The following is an 18,191-nucleotide window of genomic DNA, read 5'->3' as shown; positions in this document are numbered from 1 at the left end:
TAGTACCTGAACATCATTGACTAGATTTGATAACTAAGTAAACACCATTAAGCCCATTTCTCCAGAAAGATTTGGCTCTTTTCCAAAATACTCTCTTAATAATATTTCTTAGAATATTATTTCAATAAATAAAGGAAGCTAATTAGACACCGTTGAGAATTAGTCATCCAGGAGGTTGGTTTTATTCAGCAGATCATTATTTAAAACATTATTTTATTAAAATAATATTTTATCTGTTCTTGCATTGTGAATGGTTGTCTAAATGTTGCTGATTATTTCCCAAGTTGGTTCCAAGACTAACTTAACTTCACTTCCAGATTCATCAAGATAATCCTTGGTTCTCAAACATAAACATTGCATGGTAATGTTGCATCACTCTTGGTCATAATTTCCAATCATCTTTAATCAACTTGTTTATATTGTACATAGCCCATTAGTCTTTGTTATTCTTTAATTCTGCTTGGTAGTTTAGTTGGATTGTTTTAGCATAGTAAAGAGTTTGTTGATTGAAATATGTTGACTTTGAGTTGACTTATTTTTGTTAATAAATTCTTGTATTTTAAGAAATTGTGTGAATTCATTCCATGTGTGCAGAGTTTATGCTGTTCAATAATGTCAGAGCTCATCTCACACCTTTCTATTCTGTCCTAATACCATCGCCTTACTGGGCTGGTATTCACAGGACAATCCTTAACAGACCGAAATATTATTTGATAAAATATTAAAATCTTAATATTAAATAATATTCTCAGATTAATAATTACAACACATCCTATCATATTTATCACCGAAATTAAAGGTCTACATCAGTTGAATATTGAGCTGTTCCTTAATTTTGCTTGACTTGTAGCTTGCTAAGCTAAATTACACCTCACAAAATTGTAATCATTATTACATTTTAACCTTTCTTGTGAAATTAAATTATTTGAATACATTTTCCTTAATACTCTAAAATGGTTGCATTGCATACCTACATTTTAATGAGGTTATTTAATGAGGTGACATTCATCCTTCAACTTTAAATGGTGGCCGAGATAAAATGTTCTATCTGATGTTGAAATTTTAACGTCTTGTTTTGCATCTTCAACATAATAAGGCATCACACAAAAAATAAATGGCTGTGAGATTAGGCTTGAGTCAAATCTGATTTATTTATTTGGTTATCAGACAAATACAACTAATCAAGAACAACATCACATTATTGCATTGCATATAAGTTTCCCAAAATCACATTTTAACACAAAGAACCGAATGAATTAAGTTGACCTGGTTTTGATTTCTGATCTTCCTGTACTGAAGACTGCACCAGTAAAAATAGGAATCACTTCACCAGTTTGCTTCTGAGGACGTTGCAGTCATGCCAACATTTCAGATCAGTATCCTTCAACTTCATTTAAAAGCTAAATATTTAGTTTCATCACAAAGAAATAGAATCACCAAAACAGTCAGAAACACCCTGATCATCTAACATACAACATATCATCTTGTCTTCACTTGATCATTTATTCTTGATTTTTACAGAAAAACCAAACCAAAGAGAAATAGCTTTAATTAAACATAAGCTTTTTTATAGCTCGCTCCACTTGTCTTCTTCTAGTTCTATGACGGCCCAGACATCCTTTATTTCCTTTCTGTAAGCCTTTATGTCATCATTGACCTCTTTAATCTTTTCATGTAAATAGTTTTCCATGATTGTAGGCAGTTCTCTCAGATAAGAAGACCCCTCTGTTATGGTTTTCAGTTGCTTTACAACAGAAAAAAGCTTGTCAATTTGTTCCTGAAAAGAGTTTGCAAAAATTGCAAGTCCAGTCTCCTGTTGTGCCTGTTGAGAAAAACAACACTTTAAATTAGCTAAAATTATTTAGGCCTTCCTTACAAGTCGTTTTTCTTAGGCTGTTGGTCAATAGAAATATTTCCATGTATAATGCAGACTTATTATTTCCTCTTTTTCTCTTCATTAAATAATTAGTATGAACTGATCACATATTTACACAGCTATAGGTCACTATGGGACCAGTGACCCACCTTCTTTTTGGCTGCTTCTTTCCATCCAACCTGATAGTATTTTGTTAGAATTTCCTGAAAATTCACAGTTTATAATACTTGGTAAGACTTTGCTTATAACAGGCTAAAATACAAAGAGAATTTGAATCATTATTATCAGACAGAGATACTATGCAGACTCTAAAAAATTAAAAAATTATTTGCAAAAATAAGTAAACTTGATGGTGACTACTTACTTTACTTTACTGACTTAAAAAGTATTAAAAAAACATTTAAAATTAGACAATTTCCCTTTTTTGAAGTTTTGTATATGTTCTGACATTTTGCTGAAAATATTTTTTCATCATTCCTTTTATGATAATGACCCAGCTTTAAAAGAAAAGCTGAGCAATAAACTTTATTTATTTTTTACCAGATTATTTGCATCTTCCAGTGAGTGTGCCGCATAAACCAGACTCAGCAGAGTGAAGACGAGAAGCAGTCGTTTGGTGGATCTGACACTAGCCAGGCTTCCAGATACGTTTGCTGCAGCCATTATTCTGGGAATTAAAACACTACACAGTTTTGTAAAATTAATAAAGCAATAAAGGGCAGAGGTGTAATGTTGCAGTTTTAAAGAATCTTAGTATATAATGTTACAAATCTTACCTACTGGATTAGTGAAAGAAGGGCTGCTTTTCAGATGCCAACAGAAGAAATGACTAAATGATACACCACAGATGCTTTAAATACTCCTCAGGCTACCTGTCATATGGTACAGCTGTCATTTACATAGAAACCATCTTTCACTTTTGGTTCATAACATTATCAACTAGAGCTGTGACACAAAACTCAACAGAAACAAACACTGCATTAAAGTCAACAATCCCGCCCAGCTCCAGCTGCTTTGTTTCCAGTTACCTTTATGCAGATTTGAAACAGAAGAAGTTGAGGCAAGATTTTGAGAGTCAGGGTGTTGGTGCAAAAACTCACAATTTGGTGTCTTTCTCACTATAATTTAACATGATTATGTTAATAATGTATTAAATGATCAATTCTTCCATCTGAGATGGCAACATGAATACAAGCAAGTGCTCCCACACAACCAGCAGCTACAAGATCTTTCAGAACATTGAAGAAATATTGAATTATTAATTATAGATCACACATCTGTGTACAAATCAATTACAGCATATTGTTTCGAATGTGTATATCTGTGTGCTTCTATTTGCCTATCCCTTTTATTGCACTACATTGGGATTTTTTTTTCTACTGAGGGACAAATAAAGGGCTATTCTATTCTTGAGTAAAGCTAAAGGATCTTTATAACGGTGCTTCACATCTATGTTTACACATTTACTGACTATGTGGATGGCACAGTACCATACCAACTGCACCGCACTTGTAGCAGAAGGGTCTGGGTTTGCATGTTCTCCCTCTGCATGTGTGGGCTCTCTTTGGGTACTCTGGTTTCCTTCCAAAGTGCAAAAACTCTGCTGTTAGGTTAATTGGTCTCTCTGAATTGCCCTTAGGTATTAGTGTGTGCTTGTATGGTTGTTTGCCCTGTCTGTCTCTGTGTTGCCCTGTGAGTGTCGACCTGTCCAGGGTGTGCCCGGCCACTTGTCCAATGACTGCTAGAGATTTGCACCTGACCCCCTGTAACCCTGCAAGGACAAGCAGGTAAGGACAAAAGTATAGATGGCTAATTGACACATTTTAGTTCACAAAATGTTTCATACAGCTTCTATTTGAAGGTCCAAAGGAAAATTGCCAGGAGTAAACCAGTTTAATTGTTGAGTTTTTAATGATTTTCCTTCAAATAAAAATGATTTGTCTTTACATAGAAATACAATGTCTACAATAATTCATGTGTATAATCTTTACTTCCACTTCCTATCTTTTCTAGAATTAAACTTTGAGTAGAACAACATTTAACAAACACAATCAGCTTGTTTTGTCGAGCTCACATAGGTTTCTTTTCTCTAATATTCTCCTGAATGGAGTTACTGTAAACCTTGCTAATTTACAGTAAGGTGGAACATCCAAAGGTGTTTTCTGAGAAGTATAAATGGGAAGGTCAGAGTCAGACCTATTGTGCATGTTATCTCACTAATCAAAGCACAATATGAAAGATGTTTGGCATGTGAGAGGAGACACAAGAATTCAATCCATCTCTTCTGTTTCTTATCACCTGCTAAGAAGCTCCCATTCCAGTAAATACGTATTAGAAGCTACAAAGTTTTGATCTAACTTTAAATACTATTCACTTTAAATGATTACTGACCATGTAGATGGCACAGTATACCAAGATAATGTCTGATTTCAAATATCAGTATCTAATACCCACATTTTCAACCAAATCAATCGTTCAGCCTTTCTTTAAAGGTCCAAAGAAATAATATCTGAAGTAAACCTCCTTAACTGTTGGGTTTTATTGTTTCTTCCCTTAAACACAGAGGATTTCATAGACAGAAAAAGGGATCCTAGATCATCTGAAGTCACGAAATGCATCATGAAACTGATTCTCTTCTTATCTTTTCTAGGATTATGATTTAAGTACTCCACAACATAAAAGACACAATTAGCTATTTGTGTTGAGCTCACATAGGTTTCCTTTCCTAATATTCACCTGAATGGAGTTACTGTAAACCTTGCTAATTTACAGTAAGGTGGAACATCCATAGGTGTTTTCTGAGAAGTATAAATGGGAAGGTCAGAGTCAGACCTATTGTGGATGTTATCTCACTAATCAAAACACATCCTGAGAGATGTTTGCCTTCATCCCTCCCTGTTGGATGGAGTAAGGGGGAGTCAGGTTTAGCTTAAACCGGCTCAGTTATGGTTGAGGTGCAAACACACCCTCCATTTCTGCTACCTCTATGACCCCTTCTCTTTTCCAATGGTTATAATCAGTCTGACAGAGAGAGGTATCCCAATCATTGTGGTTTTTATTATAACAATGACCATCAGTGGGACCCTTTGTGGGGTTCCTTGTGACGACATTGTTGTAAATAAGGACCGTTTAACTAAATAATCTGAACTGAAACTATCTGTGCAGTTATGCTGCTATAGGCTTAGACTGCTGGACATAATGACCACTTTCACCCTCTTTGCTACATTCTCACACTACTCTCCAATGTTGCATACTTATAGAAATATAGCTAAAATCTTTAAGGAATTTTGATTTAATGTTTTTTAACTGTTATTGCTATCTTAATGTAAGGCAATGCTGATAATTAGTTGCAATATCAAATAAATCTCAATATTTCTTGGGATTATAATCCCATCAATATTTTTTTGTCTCTCCTCTTTTTGTGTTAAAGCCCCTAAAACAACTCGTTAAGCTTTTCAGCTATGTCCACAACTTTTTTAACGTGACTAAGATCAGGACTTCAGGCCACTATTTGGTAACTATGATGGTAACTATTTTGACACTATGTTTAGGGTGACTGACCATTTAGAAGACCAATTTGGAACCAAGCTTTATGTTCCTTTACATTCAAACTTGTAAGCTTCCCCCTTTTCCTCCTAAATATAATGGTTATTCTGATTAAATACTTCAATTTAGTAGTAGTGTAGTCGGACTTTTGATATTGTGTTTGGAGTGACGGCTTCTTCCTCTCTGAGTGGCCTTTCAGCCCATGTCAGTGTAGGATTCACGCTGGATGGTGACACATTCTTGCCAGTTTAATACCAAAACATGATTGTCTCTGGGACACATAACCAATCTGCTTCCTGACTGGAATGATTGCTGACTATTCCCAGGGTGTTTATATTTGTGTATTATTGAAGAGAACAGATAAATGCGACTTTTTCAGGATAATCAAGGATAAATTTGACTTGTCAAGATCCACAATTCTCTTCCTGATATCTTCGCTGTTTCCTTTTTGTCTCCCATGATGTCACACAAGGAAGCAATGTGTCTGAGGTGCTGCCTTAAAAGTGTGCCTCAATTTAACCCAAGGTTTATAATCAGGAGCTAGCAAAGTCAGACAACATGGGGTTTCCCAAATTCTTTAAAAGAATAAGAATCTTAATGTATATAAACTTTTGACTGTAAAAAATGAGAAACTTTAAAAAACTCTCTGTCATTATTTTGACATTTAGCAAATAGAAATAATCTTAACTGACCTAAATCATGGGAAATTAATTTTGTATAATTTTATTTAAAAATTTCCTCCCACAGTCCAAAGACATGCCTGTTAGGTTAATTGGTCACTCTAAATTGCCCTTAGGTGTATGAATGAATGTGTGCATGGTTGTTTGTGTGTTGCCCTGCGAATTGACTGGTGACCTGTCCAGGTTGTACCCCGCTTCTCGCCCATAGACTGCTGGAGATAGGCACCAGCTTCCCCGCGACCCACTATGGAAGAAGTGGTAGAAAATGACTGACTGACTGACTTTATTTAAAAATGTAATTCTAATCATCAGTAAACAAGTACTTATTTCATTCTAGGTATTATATCAGGTAGCAATTTTATTTGGTTTCACATCATTTATACATCATCATTAGACACGTTTTCCTCCTGAGTGTTTTAACTCTATAATAAACATAAAAGTACAGATCAGGACCTTTGTTAATTAGTCATCTTGAGATAACAAGAGACAGTTAATAAATGCAACAATGTTATTTTACGTAATAGTTTAACTTTTTCCATTTTCTGCATTTCTGCCAGAAGCATTTTCTTTAATCATTCATGTGTTTACACAGTTTACATGCAAGATGATTTAATCCCTCTAACATGTTTCTGTTGGTTCTCTCAAGCAGCTGCAAGGTTTTATGAAGTTGTGGAAGCTTTAAAATGAAACAGAGTAAGTCAGATGCAGTTAAAAAACTAATTCATATTTAGTGTCCCAATCATCTTCCTCCTCACTCCCAAAATCTTCTTCACTTTCGGGCTCCCTTTGGATTTTCATCTCAGTAGAATTGAATAAGTCATTAAATTCTCTCAGGTCCTCTTCACGTTTCTTTAGGATTTCATCAGTCTCCTCAAACTTCTTGTCAAAATAAACCACAGCTTTCTCTAAAAACACTTTTGTTGCCTCCAGAATTTTTTCCATGGGGGGGGCATCAGGAAATTCAGCTGTAGTTTTCTTCACCATTGCAGTCATTGAAAAAAAAAACTTTTCCTGAAAGGAGAAAAATAAGACTTCTTTGTGACAGGGCATTGTCGGGTTCTGGGAGCCTGTCTGTTTTCTGCTTGCTGCTAACCTTATTCGTCCAGCAGAGGGTGTCGAGCTACAGGAGGAATGTGGACAGGTGTTTCCCATCTTCTGATCGCCGTGTACGATACTTAAGCCGTGGCTGCCTGCTACTCGTCGCCTGAGTGTTGAGCCTCTGTGGTATCAGTAACCTTGATGTCCATCGATCCCTTAACTATTCCTCGAGCGCTTGGAGCCTTTTGGATTACCTGTCTGGAATTCTACGTACACTCCTGGACTGAGCAATCTTCACCTTTTACTGGATCTGTGCTACATTACGACAAGCGTACTTCTCCTGCAGACCTGTCCACCCTCCTACGTAACTCCTGCTTCACCTTCCGCTCGCTTTCCACAGAAAGCACGTTTCGCTGTGAGCTCTACTTCAGTTCTCCTAAACCCCGTCTCCCCTGGCGGATTCCGTTCACTCTCTAGTAACAGCATTTATTTATATTCATGATATTTATATTTATATATTTATATATACATTGCCGTCCTGTTTTCTTATCAGTTCTTTTTTCTCGCACAGTTGGAGAGACCAGATCCCTGTCATCCCTGTGTAGAATTTAGAAATAATAAACTTCTTTTCACCGTTTGATGCTCTCTACTTGTGTTCTTTCTGCATGTGGGTCAGATCAGTGTCAAAAATGATGTCAGGCATAAACTGGTGAAGATCTCTCTGCAAAAGAACCATAATAAAAGTATGTATTGACCTAAATTATATGAGATGCAATAAAAATCTCATCATCTCATGGAATCCAGCAGAGGCAAGTTGTATAGTTTCACTTTATAAAGCTTTTATGAGTGTTGCTCAACCACAAAGGGTAACATGTCATTTATCTGAACTGGAACAATCTCAGTGTCGGTATCTACAGAAACCTTATCCACATTTGTTCCTGTGAAATTCTAATATTTACTGTTTTATAAAAACAGTCCCATTTACAACTTCACAGCATGTGTTTAGATGTGTTTAACATGTTTAACTGACATTTTGCATTGTCATACTATCCCAAACATTATCAATAAACACTCACCATTTGCCTTTCCAGATTTTTTCCGAGCCTCTGATACTCTTCCTTCATCATTGCCTGCACATCCACATTGAAAATGGACATTCAGTTACACAAGGACACCAAAGAAGCAGCTGTGATACGATATATGTTTTTAATGTGAAGCAGCTGTGAACAGCTAAAAATCATATTGTTCCATCTGAGAAATGCTGTTAATTAACTTACAGGCATCTCCCTGTCAGACTGGGCTCTTATGAAACAGACCAGACTCAGCAGAGTTAAAATGAAGAGCAGGCAATTTGGGTTTCTACCACTGACTCCTCTCCTTCTGTCCCTGGGTATTGCTGCCATGACTGCTGTAGGAAGATAGAAAGTTCGTTATTAAAGGAAATGTTACAATTACAGAAAAGTATTCAGAATTTAGATGTTGTGTCAGAGCTTACTGGAGATGTGAAAAAAAAAAACACAAAGAAAAACTGGATCGGTGGCACTGACACTGAGTGTTTATATGCTGGTAACCACTCCCCATGCTTCTTATGTTTATTGATGATGACTCCACCCCACTTATGTCAAAGCACCTTGCTACTGCAATTCTGAACACCTAAACAGTAACTAATAACCACTGTTGATGTATTATTTGAACTGTTTTGAGAGCAGAGGCAGGATATAGCCTGTATACCAGTTATGATTGTGTGTGGTGGCTCTTGATGCTCTGGACCTCAGCTGCAGTCCGTGTGAATCTCCCCCAAACTGTTTAATGGAGTTTGCTTCACAGTTTTTCATTTTTCTGATTTGACTAATTTGAAACAAATTTGATTGAATTTGTAGTTCAGTCAAATGTGATTGGTCACATCCTTGTAAAGCAGGACATGTAACCACATGTTTAGCAGGGAAACCAAACAATATCTTGGCTTAAATCCAGTCAACATGCTGCGGCATCACCTTTAAACAGGTCTTTAATGCTGCAAACTCCTCTGTGACTGAAACAAATTAATTCTGCAAACAGAAGCGGGCCAGAATTTTTTTTTTTCCAGCAATCTAAAAGACTCATTGTCAGTTATTGCTACTCCTTGATGGCAGTGGTTGCAGCCAATGATGACACCAGTTATTAGATTTAGGGGACAACTAGTTTTTCACATAGGGCCAAGTTGATTTCTACTGTACAGTATAGAAGTAAATCATTCCAATCTTTCCAAAAATCTAATTTGCTGATCAAAGAGAGCAAATAGTTGGTACAAATATGTTTTTTGAAAGCAACAACAAAGTAGGATGAATGAATTAATAATTTTTCACCGTTACAGACGGTCATTGGGACAAATCTTTCTTTTTTACTGGAAGCTCTGTCACAAGTCAGCCTAAAAAGGTGTAAAGTAACACTTATCCACATCTCAGGGTCGCAGGGAATGCAGATGTGCAAACAGAAAGTAAAAAAAGAAAAACTTCCTGATTTCTGAGATGTTCCTCACAACAGTTTGTCAAACAATCAGCCTCAGCTGTTAAAATTTAGAGAAATGTTTGATTTACTATTGCAGTTAAGAACAACAGTTAAATGAGATTCAAGTTTTTATTGTGTGCAGCTTTATTCAACATGTAATGACAATTTTATGAAAACACACTTTTGATATACAGCAGCTTAGTTGACCGAGACAGTGATTAAAACTTTACAGGTCAGCTTCTCTTCCTGCTAAGTTTGTTATCATATCCAGCTGTGTCAGTTTGTCTTCGTAGTCCTTGATTTTTCCTATTTCCTTTTCAGACCCTTTGTTCATGTAAACATGAATTTCTCCCAGTGCGCCCTTTATGTCTTCATGAAAGACATAAAAGGCTTCATGAAATGGCAAACATTTTGGCACTACTTTCTTGATAAATTTTCTTAAGAGGTCTATTAGTTTTGGAGCATCTTCCATCAGTTCTGCAATTAATGCATGGTCCACCATGTATTAGTAAAATACAGCGTAATCCAAATTAAGTCTTTCACTTACCTTTCTCCTTTCTGCATCATGTTGTAGCTTCTGGATATTTTCTTTGATCTCCACCTGGAAATCCATAGAAAATATCAAACATCAACAGTTGGAGCACCTGATCCATGCATCAGATGCAACGTAAAAACAACAAAATGCACGTTAAACTAAACTGGGATCACATTTAGAGCTTTCAATTGAAATTGTGATTCTTTAATAATTTCAAAGTAAGTCTGATTTAAAAAAAGAAGTAAAATAAAAGTACCAGGTCTTTTTTGTCTGTTAATGAACTTGCAGGCCAGAGCAAGCTCAGCAGAGTAAAAATTAGGAGAAGATCAACACCAGCGAGTCTTCCGCTTCTGGACAGTGCTCCTCTTGCCATCACTGCTCTGAGTTTCTATAATACATTATAGTAGCTAAATAAAAATAATTATGGTTGTTCTTAAACCGAAAACATTGTGGAAGTTGCATTGAATTTAATATAGCCATATTGTTCCTTATCATACCTTTTACTGGAGCTGGAGCTGCTGTGAAGGTGATGAGTGATAGAAATGGTGGAATGAAGCACCGCTTCATGCTTTTACACTCTTGTTGTAACCTCCCCTGGGGCACGCCTTTTTTAGTGTTTGCCATTGGATTGATTCATAACCTCAGTTCAGTTCCAACTGACTTTAACCCAACTGTTTTTATTTACAGTTTCATTTTACAGGAATATGCAATTATTGTAACATAAACGAATTAAGTCAAAGTGAAACTGGTTCACTTTTCATGAAGTTCTGCATGCAGGCAACAAAGTTACATTTCGGCCCCATGGGACCAAAGCATCTTTCTTCATACTGTATTTTCTGCCAAGTCCCCGTCATAAGTTGTGGCGGATTTGAACCGGAGCTCTTAAGTGCCTTCTTATGTCTTTCTTTTTACCGTGGATTTATTCTTGCCACTCTTCCATAAAGGCTTGATTGTTAAGCACATAACAAATAGTCATCCTGTCGATATGTTACACCACTTCAGCTGTGGATCTCTGCAGCTCCTCCAAAATTATCATGAGTCTTTTGGCTGCTTCTCTTATTTATGCTGTCTTTCCCTCAACTGCCAGGTTATGTGAACAAATTTTGCCATTCTGCCATAGTTTTTACATTTCTGAATGATGGAGGAACAGTTCCTTCATAGGGATGTTAATATAACCTAATTCATTTTTAAACGTCTCAAGAACCTTCCCCCTGACCTTCTGATGTCCTTTGCTTTTCATGATGCTATTTGCCAATTCTACATTTAAAACATTTGCATTTAATGCAAGATGCAGAACACATATGACACAAGACTTTTGTTTGTGAAATTATCTTTATTTAAAGTTTGAATGATTGTTCTCTAAGATGTGCCGTAATAAAGAAGGAGATACCATTTAATAAAAATAAAAGTAAGATGCATGGCTTCTTTGTAATTGAGCAATCTGAAAGTTCACATTACTGAGCACTTCTGTGCAGAAATATCACTGATTGTAGACTCATAAGTACAGAGGAAAACATGACAAGCTCAACTAGCAGCATAAGGAGGAGCAAGTTTATGAGCTTCATCAAATCCCTGCATTTCTACAGAAAGGAGGATGCAGTTCTCTAAATCACTGAGGAATGAAGAAAAGCAGCATAGAGAAAAAAGTCATTTTTGAATTCATGACACAGTTATGTTTCATTTGTTTGACATTGCAAAACAGAATATCAGAAAAGTTAAACATATATTATTATTTTAGCTTTCCGTAGCATAAAACAAGTTGATCTTATTCCACTGTTAGTCTTTCTAAATTACATTAAAATTAAAATAAATCTGGAAAAAAGCTGCAGAACACAATATTGTAGTAAAGTTATGGAGAAGAAACTATCACAGTTCAGTATGAAGATCCCTTTGAGCATTTGACCTCCCGTTCAGGTTACTTTCAGTGTCTCCTGCATGCCCAGCATACACCTTTTCCTTTTGGAGAATGTATGCAAGGACTTTTCCAATGAGGCTTTCTGTTAAATGCAGCAGTTGCGTCACTAATGGGTCAAATTTTGACATTTCCTTCAATGATTGTAGCTGAAGCCAATGTTTGAGCAACGTGTCACTGAACGGCGTTAAGACATTTGCCATGCCAAGCTTGTCTTCAGTCTGGAAGGAGGAATAAAAGCTGTATGATCATCTTAGAATTCTCACTTTTATAAGCAGTTAACCAACCACACCTATATGAGTAGTTTCTGGAAGAAAGTGAGTTCTGACTGACCTACCTTCAGTATGAATGCTTCATCCACGGCTTTCTGAAGATTCTGCTTGAATATTTCCTGAAATTCAACAGACAAACCATGTGAGAAGAACAGGTGATCAGATATCAGTTATGAAACACTTTGCGTGCATAATACAGTTGTGAACATTGCACAGATTGTCTATACAAATATTTATTTTTCATTTGTATATGTGATGGTTCACAAAAGAAGGATAAAGAAGGTTGCTTACCAGTTGCTCCTTGTTTGTCAGAGATCTGGCCTCATCCAAAAGTCTTGAAATGGCTTCATCTCTACTTTGTTCTGCTTTCTGATGGAGGAAAAATCAGGTCACAAAAGACACTTAAATTATGTATCAAAATATTAATTATAGTCCCTCAGCCAACAACAAGTCAGCAATAAGGAGACTCACCTTTCTTCTGACGGGCACATTTAATATTTCCTGAAACTTTTCCGGGGATATTTCCTAAAATTTTCCAGGAAAATAAGCACTCCTTCAGACATTGTGTGTAAAGAAAAACACACACAATACCTCCAAATGTGCATTTGAGAGTCAGTTTACCAGTAGTTCATCCAAAAACGATGTTTCTCCCATGTCAATCAGACTCAGCAGAGAGAGAACGCAGATAAGGAGTCCGGCGAGTGTGACAACAGCCCCACTTTTTCTTTCACAGTTTACTATGATTCCAATAACCCTCAAAGAGATAAAAGCTTATGTATTAACCATTAGGACTAAAAGAAGTTAACTGAATTGGAAAAAAACCTGAATCTGTCATTCCTTTGGTGTTAATAAAACTTACCTGCAGGTAGAAGACGAGCTGCACAAATATGGGAAATGTTTTACATGCGGATAGTTTTACCTTCTTCATGTGGGATGTGCCCTTTTACTTTTACTTTAAATAAACAGCCAAAGTCACCACCCACAGTCAAAGTCAAAACATGCCAGTTATAGATAGTTTTTCCCACTTGTACCACAATGATATAAAGTATAAGTTCTAAAGTTTTCATTTTTGTTAGGATATGGATAAGAATCCTCATTGATATATATTACAAGGATAAATGACCTAAGGTTTGTCATAAATGACCTAAGGTGTATTACGTTCGGGTTGATAGTGGAACAGTCTGTAACTGGGTTGATTACAATGCTGCAGCAACACTTAAATTCACAATTGACAACTGCTATTCCACAGCCTATCAGATAGACACCAAAATGTGATACATAGTCTACTTATAAATACTGAGGGAGTGTACTTCCATTGCATGGGAGTCCCAGATATAAAACTACACATGACCTTCCTTTGGGGCTCTTCTTCATTATTTCTGCTGGCGACGGTCCCTGATGGGAGCTTGAGCGCTGATCTCTGTAAACATTTCGCTGCCTTATTTTGATTAAAACTGGTAAAAGTTTAGTTCTGTTTGAGATTTGCTCCTTTAAGAGATGTTATATACAGTGTGATCGCTTCTGGTGACCAAGAGCCGGAGGGACTCCGAGCCGTCTAACTGCCAACAGGGTGTGGTAGTCTGGACAGCCATGAGCATGTTGTGTGTTAACCATATTATATTTTAAGTTTGTTAAACTTAAAAAAAAAATGAGTTGATCTAATGACTGTCCACTAGCTCTCCACATACTCAAACTGTTTAAGTACTGCAACAGAACTTTTTTTTTATCAAGTAATATTTGCTCAAACTGTTTGCATAAAAAGAGCTTTCAGGTTAACAGTGTAGCAGGGAGTAGTAACTAAAACATGACTGGAACTAAATAAAAATCCAAGGACACAATCTAAGTAAAAAAAAAAAATCTTGCAAATGTAACAGAACATAAACTAAAGCACCAACTGGAAAAAATATTCATGATCCAAAGCAAAATTCTAAACAAAACTCAAAACAGCTATAAACCATGACAATACTTGACTTATATAAACAATATTTTATTTATTAAAAAAAACATGTCAAATTACAGTTTCTGAATTTTTGCAAAACAGTTTTTTACAGTTATAATGACAGTCAAAAACCGATGTGACATCAGTAAGGTAAACAGAAAGTATGAATTATATTACATTTTGTGATTTGCAGTTTTAGTTTCTTTTCAATGGAAAATGCCCAAATTTGCTAAAACGAACATACAGGTCCTTCTCAAAATATTAGCATATTGTGATAAAGTTCATTATTTTCCATAATGTCATGATGAAAATTTAACATTCATATATTTTAGATTCATTGCACACTAACTGAAATATTTCAGGTCTTTTATTGTCTTAATACGGATTATTTTGGCATACAGCTCATGAAAACCCAAAATTCCTATCTCACAAAATTAGCATATCATTAAAAGGGTCTCTAAACAAGCTATGAACCTAATCATCTGAATCAACGAGTTAACTCTAAACACCTGCAAAAGATTCTTGAGGCCTTTAAAACTCCCAGCCTGGTTCATCACTCAAAACCCCAATCATGGGTAAGACTGCCGACCTGACTGCTGTCCAGAAGGCCACTATTGACACCCTCAAGCAAGAGGGTAAGACAAAGAAAGAAATTTCTGAACGAATAGGCTTTTCCCAGAGTGCTGTATCAAGGCACCTCAGTGGGAAGTCTGTGGGAAGGAAAAAGTGTGGCAGAAAACGCTGCACAACGAGAAGAGGTGACCGGACCCTGAGGAAGATTGTGGAGAAGGGCCGATTCCAGACCTTGGGGGACCTGCGGAAGCAGTGGACTGAGTCTGGAGTAGAAACATCCAGAGCCACCGTGCACAGGCGTGTGCAGGAAATGGGCTACAGGTGCCGCATTCCCCAGGTCAAGCCACTTTTGAACCAGAAACAGCGGCAGAAGCGCCTGACCTGGGCTACAGAGATGCAGCACTGGACTGTTGCTCAGTGGTCCAAAGTACTTTTTTCGGATGAAAGCAAATTCTGCATGTCATTCAGAAATCAAGGTGCCAGAGTCTGGAGGAAGACTGGGGAGAAGGAAATGCCAAAATGCCAGAAGTCCAGTGTCAAGTACCCACAGTCAGTGATGGTTTGGGGTGCCGTGTCAGCTGCTGGTGTTGGTCCACTGTGTTTTATCAAGGGCAGGGTCAATGCAGCTAGCTATCAGGAGATTTTGGAGCACTTCATGCTTCCATCTGCTGAAAAGCTTTATGGAGATTAAGATTTCATTTTTCAGCACGACCTGGCACCTGCTCACAGTGCCAAAACCACTGGTAAATGGTTTACTGACCATGGTATCACTGTGCTCAATTGGCCTGCCAACTCTCCTGACCTGAACCCCATAGAGAATCTGTGGGATATTGTGAAGAGAACGTTGAGAGACTCAAGACCCAACACTCTGGATGAGTTAAAGGCCGCTATCGAAGCATCCTGGGCCTCCATAAGACCTCAGCAGTGCCACAGGCTGATTGCCTCCATGCCACGCCACATTGAAGCAGTCATTTCTGCCAAAGGATTCCCGACCAAGTATTGAGTGCATAACTGTACATGATTATTTGAAGGTTGACGTTTTTTGTATTAAAAACACTTTTCTTTTATTGGTCGGATGAAATATGCTAATTTTGTGAGATAGGAATTTTGGGTTTTCATGAGCTGTATGCCAAAATCATCCGTATTAAGACAATAAAAGACCTGAAATATTTCAGTTAGTGTGCAATGAATCTAAAATATATGAATGTTAAATTTTCATCATGACATTATGGAAAATAATGAACTTTATCACAATATGCTAATATTTTGAGAAGGACCTGTATGCAAACAGTCAAGGTTTAGACACAATTTAGTAACTATAATAAGGCTTAATCTGTATTATTCATACTGCCACTCTTTAGTGTCACACAGATCTATTCATTAGGCATCAAAATTAAGATTGCCACAAAATGAAGAAATGTAAAAATACTATTTCTATCCTAAAAATGTGGAATTCTGCTATTACGTTACAGTGTCTTTCATTTCCAGACCATGACACTGTTTCTGCTCCTTAACAGAGGGTTAGACAAGAAACAAACAGAGGCGTCATTCAATAGATCTCAATGTGTTTAAAGGAGCCATGGCGTAGTCAGCTCAGAGAAGCGGTTCTTGCTCGCCACTCCTGTAATTTCACAACTTGCCTTTTCAAGGTACGTTTTTACTTTCATTTTTACAGAAGTGATTGTAGCCAGAACCATTTCACAGGAAATCAGCACCCATAGCATGTGATATGGCATAGAATACATTCAAGTCTCACATCTCATATAGCTCATCTTAAATAAAGAAACATGTCTATATATAAATCCCTACACTGATTTAGGAAAAGGTTTTCTATTTAACGCATAACAGATGCAAACTCAGGATATATTTTTTTGTTTAGTTCGAGTTGTGTGGTTAAGATGCCCTAAAAACTGCTTGGTTAAAACAGTTCATTGTATTTACATTCATTTTCTGATCCCCCTCCTCACTGAAATATGAAATGATCCAGGCCTAATTGATTAAAAAAACAGGGACAACTTATGGGTTGGACCCAGCAGAGTGGATAAAGCTTTAAATGGGTAAAATGAAATAAAATGTTTGTAAGTTGCTGCGCTATTCCCAAATGTTCATGCATGCTGGCATATTGCAATAATGTGCCTCCTGTTGACAGATGTTTTGTAGCCGACCAATGAAATAATAGAACATAAATAAGGTCTCTGCAACGTGCCTTTTTAATTATAGCTGAAGTGATACTAGGTAGATCCATTCCACAGAAAAGTAGCAGTAATAAGTTTTACATGGCATGCTGTGAAATGCATGGGGGGGGTTAACACCCATAAAAGAGGTGTAAACTGCTTAGATTTGCTTAGTGCAGGTGGAAGTTGATTGACAGACGGGAGAGAACAAAACGTGGCTGGAGCAAAACAGAGATTCTAGGATACAAACTAAATAGAAACATAACTAGTAAAACATGAAACTAAAGCATAACCAGAAGCATGATCCAAAAACATAACTTTGCAAAACTAGAAAACAGAAACTAAAGCATAACCAGGAAAATAATAAACAGAGGCATTGATTCAAATCCTAACTAGAAATAAGACTAACAAAAACCCAAGAACACCCACAATCATGACAGCTTTGGTAAAAAACAGAGAGCACACACACATGCACATGTGAAAAGTCATTTGCTACTGTGGGAACAGCACTAATTTATCCTATTCTTAATCTATAAGCTCCAGTTTCTTGATAGACCCCCCCTTCCTAGCAATAGCAGCTTTAATTACTCTGTAAACATCTTCCTCAAGGTTTAGCAGTGTGTTAGTTGGATGAGAAAACCAGAATTGCAGCATCTGCAGGATCATCCCAAAGGTGATCAAGAAGGTTAAGGTCAGAACTCTGTGTAGACCAATCAAGGTTCTCTACACCAAAAGTTATATACCTGCAGCCATTGAAGTGATTTTAACACCAGAATTCATTAATTTGTTGGTGTGACTAAATACTTTTGACCATTTAGGGCCTGATGTACAAAACTGCACGCAAACCTGTTTCCCTTCTTAGCAGGTTAAAAATCACCATTCAAAGGCAGCGTTTACATGTGGTGAAAAAGACTATGTATGCTTTAACCTTGTCACTAAATAAAACACATTGCACTATTGACAGTAACGTTGTGTCATTACACAAAAATTGGAGCTGGATCAGTTTATTTATGTTGTTTAAATGTGAATATATGCCAGGGGAGGGTTTTGTTTATACAGTAAAAAAAGATTTTGTGTCAACAACAAACAATTTAAACAATCAAACACATTGTATATCGTTAAAATATTGACAAAACAAACAAAACAAATTCATTGGAAA

General features: G+C 36.7%; 2 long non-coding RNA genes across 2 annotated transcripts; both read right to left on the bottom strand.

Moving 5' to 3' along the window:
- Positions 1-7,771: 7,771 nt before the first annotated feature.
- LOC124881374 lies at positions 7,772-8,529 on the bottom strand. Its single transcript, XR_007041636.1, has 3 exons — positions 8,418-8,529; positions 8,217-8,270; positions 7,772-7,861 (listed from the first exon to the last, which is right to left on the bottom strand). It is a non-coding gene; the product is annotated as an uncharacterized LOC124881374 (long non-coding RNA).
- A 3,059-nt stretch (positions 8,530-11,588) lies between these two features.
- On the bottom strand, positions 11,589-12,735 carry LOC124880187. Its single transcript, XR_007041260.1, has 3 exons — positions 12,638-12,735; positions 12,412-12,465; positions 11,589-12,295 (listed from the first exon to the last, which is right to left on the bottom strand). It is a non-coding gene; the product is annotated as an uncharacterized LOC124880187 (long non-coding RNA).
- Positions 12,736-18,191: the final 5,456 nt, after the last annotated feature.

This window comes from Girardinichthys multiradiatus, chromosome 14 (assembly GCF_021462225.1).
Source record: "Girardinichthys multiradiatus isolate DD_20200921_A chromosome 14, DD_fGirMul_XY1, whole genome shotgun sequence".
NCBI classification, from domain to species: domain Eukaryota; kingdom Metazoa; phylum Chordata; class Actinopteri; order Cyprinodontiformes; family Goodeidae; genus Girardinichthys; species Girardinichthys multiradiatus.
The sequence above is the reverse complement of the archived record's forward strand: the minus strand, read 5'-3'. Positions and strand labels throughout refer to the sequence as shown.